Source organism: Pituophis catenifer, unplaced genomic scaffold (genome assembly GCF_029215685.1).
Source record: "Pituophis catenifer annectens isolate HBS135680 unplaced genomic scaffold, rPitCat1.0.hap2 SCAF_2, whole genome shotgun sequence".
NCBI classification, from domain to species: domain Eukaryota; kingdom Metazoa; phylum Chordata; class Lepidosauria; order Squamata; family Colubridae; genus Pituophis; species Pituophis catenifer.
In genome coordinates this window covers 227,787,468-227,796,706 of record NW_027256882.1, presented here as the reverse complement: position 1 = coordinate 227,796,706, position 9,239 = coordinate 227,787,468, and the positions used below count along the sequence as shown (strand labels likewise).

The 9,239-nt window shown below is 42.1% G+C and overlaps 1 protein-coding gene across 1 annotated transcript in view; it reads left to right on the top strand.

The window, feature by feature from the left end:
• Positions 1-7,838: 7,838 nt before the first annotated feature.
• The window catches only part of CEMIP2 (cell migration inducing hyaluronidase 2), a 59,178-nt gene continuing 57,777 nt past the window's right edge, over positions 7,839-9,239 (top strand). The window contains exon 1 of the mRNA XM_070938637.1: positions 7,839-7,982. The gene's annotated coding sequence lies outside the window, so the exon portion shown is untranslated. The remainder of the gene's footprint in view (positions 7,983-9,239) is intronic.

The following is a 9,239-nucleotide window of genomic DNA, read 5'->3' as shown; positions in this document are numbered from 1 at the left end:
GTGAGTGCTTGGTTAGTCCCACTAACCAAGAGGATGTAGAATTTTTAAACTTGATTCTGGATTCTGCCAAATGGCAAAAAAGTGCTCATATATCAACTGTTCACAAAAACAAACCAGCTCTTTCCTTATTTATTTATTTATTTATTTTATTTATTTGATTTGTATACCGCCCTACTCCCGAAGGACTCAGGGCGGTGAACAGCCAAGCAATAAGATACATAAATACAAAAATTTAAAAACCAGTTAAAATCGAATTAAATCATTTTTTGGCCCAGACAAATTAAAACACCCCAATAATTTAAGAACAGATTTAAAATTTATGTATTAAAAGAGGGAGGAGATTAGGCCAAGCCTGCTTGATGGAATAAAAGAGTCTTCACAGCGCGGCGGAAGGTGCGCAGATCCGGGATCCTCCGTATCTCTGGGGGGAGCTCATTCCAGACGGTAGGTGCCCCCACAGAGAAGGCTCTCCCCCTAGGGGTCGCCAGCCGACATTGTTTGGCTGACGGCACCCGGAGGAGTCCCTCTCTATGAGAGCGTACTGGCCGGTGGGAGGCTATTGGTGGTAGTAGGCGGTCCCGTAAATAACCAGGTCCTAAGCCATGGAGCGCTTTAAAGGTGGTAACCAAAACCTTGAAGCGCACCCGGAAGACCACCGGGAGCCAGTGCAGCTCGCGCAGGAGAGGTGTCACATGGGAGCGCCATGACGCTCCCATTACCACCCGCGCGGCCGCACTCTGCGCCAGTTGGAGCCTCCGGGTGCTCCTCAAGGGGAGCCCCATGTAGAGAGCATTACAATAGTCCAGGCGGGAGGTGACGAGGGCATGAGTGACTGTGCGTAACGAGTCCTGATCCAGAAAGGGACGCAACTGACGAATCAGGCGAACCTGATAAAAAATCCTCCCGGTCACGGCCGTCAAGTGCTCTTCTAAAGACAGCCGTGAATCCAGGAGGACGCCCAAGTTGCGAGCCCTCTCCGTGGGGGCCAGTGATTCGCCCCCAATAGTCAGAGATGGCGTCAACTGACTATACCGGGACGTCGGAAACCACAGCCACTCGGTCTTGGATGGGTTGAGCCTGAGCCTGTTCCTCCCCATCCAGATCCTTAAAGTATTACTTGTTTCTAAATTATTTTTCTGTATTGTTTAGACTAGGGTTGTTGAGGGATTTTTGGCTAATAACAATAGCCAATGGAATACCATACTTTCATGAGTATTTTTTAAAAACTAGTTTCCTACCTTTCAAGGAGTTATATATTTTTTCTTGGCCTCATTAGTGGGATCTGGCCTTCATATGGTTTCCTAGATAACAGCTAGCAACTTCACATATATTAATGTTATGTGTTGTAATGTAACTGTTTCTGCAAAAACAAATTTTTGAATGACAAGCATTCTGAATGGGAGTGCTAAATAGCACCCTGTGTAATACATATACTGAAGTGGATGATTCTTACTCCAGTCTATGTTGATTGCAGAAGCAGCAGTATTTCAAAATGAGTATGATGAAATGCCAGATTGGTAACAGATCACTTTACTTCCTGTTTTTGTGCTACATTTGCTAATAGGAATGATGCACGAGTTTCCAGTAGTCCATTCAGTTAAGTGACAGTTGTGTCCAACAGAATAAAGGGCACACAATGGTACAATGACTATAGAAAACAACACTATTACTAAGTCTCATATGAGTGGCACAGGTAAACCTCAACAGGAAATTTTAATAGAAAATGTGTGTTCCTTCAATGCTAAACTATACCAGCAGCCACAAACAATCATTTTTCATTTTTATACTTAGGGCAAGGGACATTACAGAAGAATTAATTAAATACGCCTGTTTTGAGTCTGGCCCATGTAATTTGTTTAGTCACAAAGAGTTACATGTTTTAATTGAAATATTCCACTAAATTTTCCACATAACTATTTTAAGCAATCATTCTCCCATATTATCTGATCCTATTAAATTCAATATTATGAACCACAGGATTCTAGTTCCAAACTACATCCTTTGTTGAAGGATTAAATGTCCTATCTGCAGATACAGATTATTTTGCAATTGACTTCTGCTTTTTTTTAAAAAAATATATATATACCATATACCATTAGCAGCATTTGTACTTTATAAATTTTGTATTCTAAAATCCATTTTCTATAATATAGGTAGCCATATATATTAATTGTATGCAAAGGGTCTTTAAGGACTGTGAATAATAGACATTTTAGCATTAGCTTTACAAAAATTGTTGCAATGGTTAACAGTGGGTATGCATAAAAGTATTTCAGATAATGTATTTTATTTGCCGCATTTTCCCTACTTCTGAACAGGATATATTGTCTCACAAAGTACCTCACAATCATAAAAACAGACACAAGAGAAAACATATAAATTGTGGTGTCCCTTTGCAGTGAAGCACAGCCCAAACCAAAGTCTTGCAAAATGAGCAGTTATATAGAAAAAGGAGGGAAAGCAACAAGGAAAAATAGACCAGGGCCCAGCCACTTAGCAAATATACTGAGTCATAATAGTACACTGAACTCCGTTGAAGGAACATGACACTATATGATAGGAGGCAATGCAAGGTCAGAAGTAAAGGAGGCATATGTTGGCATTTATGTACAATCATTCAGGTTCACCTGAGTTTTATTGTCATGAAAAGTGCAATTTGTGCCTTTTTGTTCCTTTAGCCATTGGTTAGCACAGGATATGCTGCCTTTCCAATGATTATTCTGCCAGTTTTCAATTGGAAATTTAAAAATAGTTTCAAATGTTTTGCTAGAATCTACATCCATAGATTAGTGGAATTATAAATACAATATATAGGTTATGTATTTATTTTCAGCTGAAAAGGTCAAGAGTGTCTCCATGTCATTAACATCTTTGAGATTCCTGCTACTTAAATGCATTTTATTGCTGTGTCTTACAATATATGGGCAAGCAATGCAGAAGAATGACTTTAAAATATAGCTCTTTATCCAAAGAATATTTCCAGGAAAAAAAAACATGTATTATCATGTTCTATAAACTCCAATACAGAAGACACTGGATGTTATAGTGTGGTACCATGTCTTATAAAGAACTATGATGAAGATAAAAATGTGGTAAATTATTTGACACACGAATTTATGAAACTAGAATAATTCAGAATATGGGTTTTTCTGGTCACACTACTTTAACATTCATTTAGATAAAGCTTCTACAACAGTAAATTTTCTGATACTGAAAGCAATGTTGGCTTTAGATTATTTTAAAGCATACCGTTGCTTTATTCTATGGGTAACAAACTTGTGGCATCATATTGCTGTCACATGACATAGCACGATGTTTTTTCACTGAGCTGGGGTGGGCGTGGCCTGCATGTGATACATTCAGGCCACCGGCCGCCAGTTTAACACCTGCTTTATATCAGAAGAGAAATTCCATTATCTCTTCCCCCCCAACCCTCCCCACCCCCTGTGGGGTGACTATTTATTTATACAGAAAACTAGATTTTGCATATGGGTCTACCCATGAGTGAGGGGGGCCTTGATGCTCTCTGAGCTTGGTTTTCTTGCAGACATTTAATTATCCAAACTAGGTTAACATCACCAGTGCTGAATGTGAATAAGCTCTATGTAACTCAGTGGGACTCTGAATAGAAGTGCATTAAATTATGCTGTTAAGTCACTTAACCTTGAAAAGTAAAATTAGCAAAGGTAGAAATGCTCGTGACTCTAATGGTTGAAAAATCACAATTTTTGGCTCACAACAGGGTGTCACATGAGAGAATTCCTGTTTTTCTAAGTCAGAAAAAAGAGCTTGGCATGACATCCTGAACACAGAATCAGAGAGATAATGCTCTTCCTGTACCAGTGTCAAGCCTGGATATTTATTCTCTGAAAGCAAGGAGGATCATTTGCTCCATTGTTGACCACCCATATAGAGACAAACAACTAAAAGGCTGCCTCAGCTCCCTGCATTCTCCTTATTTCATATATACATGCTGTCATCAAAGAGGTAAGCATTAAAATACTTTGTACTACAATGTACTTTAAATTTAAGTCTATTTAAATCATGCAGTCTTGATTTTCACAATGACCAGAATATATATGATTCTGGTAACAGCTTTTTTAATAAAGTCATTTTGTCTCAGAGGCTGCTTCTAACATTCACAGCAGTTTGTATTCTTGTGACTTTCCCTGGGTATTCTTTTTTCTTCATGTACGTAACCTTATTTGCCTTTAAAAATATTTTCAGAGGAACAATACTGCTCATAGAACAGAACTGTATTTAACTACCTGCTGAGCCTAGATTTCCCTCTAACTTATAGCAAAGGTGCTTCTCATCCAACTTCTCTGTTGCCTCCTGAAAAAGCACATTTGGGACAATCATGACCCAGATGACTGAGAATCTCTACAGCCTCCCTCTAACTTTTGATAGCTCTAATTTAACAAACAAATCATATATCATTTAAGGGTACATATTATGATACGTTGAATGTGGAAATATATTAAAATATGTTTTAAAAACTCACAACTGTCTGAAATGCAGCATTCCTGTCCACTATATAATAGGTTAATGCACCTTCTATTTCACTGTTAAAGAACAACTCTTTGTATTGTTGTATCTATAAGTCTATTATTATAACATTTATTATGACCTCAATTCAAACTGAAACTGACATTTTTTATATGCTGTTAAGGAAAAATGCCTCTTGTACTGCTGCTTATTTAAAGGAGAACAATACATTTATTTGTCTAAATTTAACATAATTAGGCTAAATAATTCACATTATTTAGAATTATGAATATCATTTCAAAGGAAAATAGATTCTTGGAAAATATATAAATTTTTCTGCTCAGCATCATTGTGGAATATCATCAAGAGCAAACAAGAAAATGGTGAGCAAATGGCAAAGGATAAATGGATTTTTTAATCATCCTCGATCATATATGCTAACATTCTCTTTAATGAACAAGAAAACCCATATTATTTCTTCACTTCAGTTATTGTACTGCAGAGGTATCTACCAACTTCACCCACTCATGGTCTTTAGGTATAATAAATACATTGTTAGTTCAGGTAAATTGACTTATGGCGGTTTTCTGTAAAAACAACTGTGATCAAGTCAAGAATACAACTTCATGTTTCCAAGAAGTCATTTGATTTCTGTCCTCCAGAAAGTAGGCATGAACTAGTAGTGCTTTGCTACACTAAAGACTGTGTTTTACATTTTTCAGAGACTGCATGGGGATTTTACCTTAGAATGCTTATCAAGGAGTCCTAGGACAGCAACTGATGCTGTTTACATTCTACACTGTAAACTAGAAAAGGAAAAACCAATTTTATCCCTACCACTGGCAAACAATGATCTGAGGCAGCAGGAGACCAAAGGGTGTCTTGAGCTAACATGGGGCCTTCCATTCACATGAGGCTATTCTATGAGCAGTCCTCAAGAGACTGAAGTATGTAATACTGGCAAAGTGTATGGAGCTGTTTCACAATAAGTATGCAATATGTGCAGTTGATCTTTATTAAACTAAATAATTCATAAAGGAATAACTCAGAAAATAAATGAAAAAATATATTTTATAGGATGATTGCCACTAGCAATAGAACAGAAGGAACAGAACATTAGTCTAATGCAGGTCTATTCAGTTGTAATTTTTTTTTAACTTTTACAATTGAAGTACTTGATTTAAAAGAATAGAATAGAATAGAATAGGAATAGAACAGAACAGAACAGAACAGAACAGAACAGAACAGAACAGAACAACAGAATAGAATAGAATAGAATAGAATAGAATAGAATAGAATAGAATAGAATAGAATAGAATAGAATTCTTTATTGGCCAAGTGTGATTGGACACAGAAGGAATTTGTCTTGGTGCATACGCTCTCGGTGTACATAAAAGGATACAATCGTCAAGAATCATAAAGTACAACACTTAATGATAGTCATAGGGAAACAGTCAATATAAATCTTAAGGATACCAGCAACAAGGTTACAGTCATACAGTCATAAGTGGGAGGAGATGGGTGATAGGAACGGTGAGAAGATTAATAGTATTGCAGACTTAGTAAATAGTTTGACAGTGTTGAGGGAATTATTTGTTTAGCAGTGATGGCATTTGGGAAAAACTGTTCTTGTCTAGTTCTGGTGTGCAGTGCTCTATAGCGTCGCTTTGAGGGTAGGAGTTGAAGCAGGATTGGAGGGGTCTAGCTAGTTTAAAAACCTGATTATGAGCTTGTTAACAATTTGCATTAATTCCTGTGGAGCCATTCACTATTGCAGGGTTGGGATAGTTAGGAGATAAAGTGATTCCATGAGTATCCCTAAACACAGAGAAGTCCTGCATTCTGTAGTGGCTGTAAAGCTGCCAAGATCTGAATTTCCTAACAGAACTTGTTCTTTGTTACAGTTTCTTTGTAGAAACTCAGGAAAACCGCCTCGGTTTGGTGGCAGTTCCTCCACTTGACAGCTGGAGGTGATTGAGGGGGCCACGGGCTTCCAGGGGTAACCGCAAAAAGGGCAGGAAAAACAACCGGTAGCGCCTGACAAGGTTATCTTCCCGTTTTCCCGAGCCCAGTTGTGGGAGGAAAGGCCCGCGTCTGTGACCTACTGAACCCTTGCACTAACCGAAAATTTCATCACAACTAGCAGTCGCCTCCATCTGTCAGAATGAAAGGACAATAGCAGTCCTGCTAACTGGCTCCTGGCGCAACCTCCAATTGCTTCATGTATAAATCAAAGGAGCGGGTGGCGTTCGAGGAATAAACCCTTCGGTCGGGAAGTGAGGAAATACTTTGCAAAACGGGCTCGCTTTCTTCATCGCGACAGGGTGAGGGGAGGGGAGAAACAAAAGTAATTAGTGGAAGACCGGTAGGTGTTTTGTTAACTGTGGAGTAGATTCAAGATTAGCCAGGTCTTTTGCGCACTTGAGAGCTCTGGAAGGCGACAGCCACAATCGTGAGCGCATTGGCTTGCAAGTAAGCCAAGTATTAAATTCAATGTGTTTGCTTCTGATTAAATCGGGCAAAGGGGTCACTTTAATTTCAATTTATTCCCGCCCGGCCGCTTCCAGTCTAAGGAGCCCCGCAACTCAGGCGTTGACGAGAAAACCGACGGCGGTATTTGTAAGCGGACTTAAATGAGTCCATTGTGCCTGGCCGTTGCCCAGAAAGGCGTCAGGTGTTGTTTGGTTAGAAGCGAGGTTGTCTTCCGATTTTTAATCACACCATCGCCTCAGCAGTAAGCCGCTGCAAAAGACTCTGCCTTGTTCAAAAGCCCGGCAAATCTAGTTTCGCCACAGGCGAAACAGCAGCAACAAAAACAACAATGCGCGTGGGCGGCGGGGCAAAAGCCGGCCGAGCCTTTTGGTTTGGTTAAGGATTTCCGAATCGGCCGTGCATCCTTCGCGCTTGTTGCAATGCTACCGAAATACGCCGAGCGCTTCCGAGTTGGAAACTCGAGAAGTCGGAGTGGGGTGGGTGGGTGGTTGTGTTGAAGTCCTTCCCGAAGCCCACCGCGATTCCCCCTCGCGCAAATAACCTCCGCGCGCTGCCCGCGTCGGCTCCTTTCCAGGGCCCTTGCCGGAGAAGGGGGCGCGAAGCCTCCCCGGGCGCCGCTTTCCTCTGTTCCTTCCCCACGCCCCACAACAGCCGGGGTGGGACTTCGCGGAAGGCTCCACCCCGCCAAGCTGAGGGGAAGAAAGGAAGGCTGGTAGAGTCCCGCCGGGGAGACGCGGGCAAATGCTGTTGGGGGCGGTGTGGGGGGGAGAGGGCGAAGGAGGCGCTTGCAGCCGACTGGGCGGAGCGGCGCTGCGTCGGGCAGGGCTGTTTCCCCGCCAGCGGGGCGCGAAGGGGGTTCGGTGCCATTGGGAGAAGAAGCGGCTGCGGTGTACGACCGAAAGAGCGAGAGAGGACACCATGCCTCAGCCACCTCCACCCTGAGCTTCTTCCCACCGTCTCCTCCTCCTCCTCCTCTTCCTCCCGCCGTCCTCGAGGCCCCGGTAAGTGCCGCCTTCCTCCTTCCCGCCTGGGGCGCAGCAGGCAGGCGCTTTCCCTCCGGGATCTTTTGGAAAGGAGCCCCGCGCCCCGCATTCCTGGCGAGCGCTTCAGGGTTCCGTTCCCCTCCCCAACAACTGGACTTCCCGCTCTGCCTCCTTCCCCCTCCGGCTCTTTCTGTCTTCCCCGGGATCTTTTCGCTGATGCCTTTTTGTTTTTTTGTTCTTCGCTCGCTGCCTGCCTCTGGCCCTTCTCCCTTCTCGGCTGCAGAGGCGCCTGCTTGGTATCCCGCGAGCTTTCTTTCAAATGCAGAGCAGCTGCCCCTGCCTCCTTGCAAACTCCGAAGGAAGCAAATAAAAAAAAGTTTCTCCAGCCCCAAAGAATGGGGCCACCTTCTCTCCCTTTTCGCTGAAGACCAAAATATGCCTGTTGTAGCAAGCGATAGCCGTGAACTGTACAGGTAGTCCTCGACTTAAAACAGTTCATTTAATGACAGTTCACAGTCATTAAATCACGGGGGGTGGGGGGGAAGTGATTTATGACCGTTTTTCACAGTTACGACCTTTCCCGGCATCATCATGATGCTGTGATCAAAATTCAGATGCTTGACAACTGGTTCCTATTTATGAGCAGTGCAGTGTCTCAAGATCATGTGATCCCCTTTTGCAACCAACTGACAAGCAAAGTCAATGGGGAAGCCAGGTTCACTTAACAACCGGGTTATCTGACTTATCAACTGCAGTGATTCACTTAACAACTGAGGCAAAAAAAGTCATAAAATGAGGCAAAATTCACTTTAAAATGTCTCGCTTAACCAAAATGTTGGGCTCAATTGTCGTAAGTCGAGGACTACATGTACTTCTCTCCCAGGACTGTTTTGTTAAGCTAACTCAACAGTCCACCCAACTCTCTTCGAGTGCAGTCTTTTCACCCCATTTTCTAGTTGGTGGTTGGTGACTGGCTTCTTAAAAACAGCTGCTCATACTGTTTAGCTGAGAGAAAAATATTTCAGAATTCACTTTTTTTTTTTTAAGAAAGTGGAATAGAAACGTGAACCCATTTCTTTGCCCCCTTTTCTTTTGTTTAGAAATTCTCCACCTCAGTTAGGAGCTTTTTGTGGTCTACAGCTTCCACATTCCTTACCGGTGGCTTACCTCAGGCAGCTGTGGCCACTGGTTGATTGATTATGTGCCATCAAGCCTGTATCAGCTCTTGGCAGCATTTAGATTTTCTCCATGATGTGTGTCTCTAACCTGACCTTT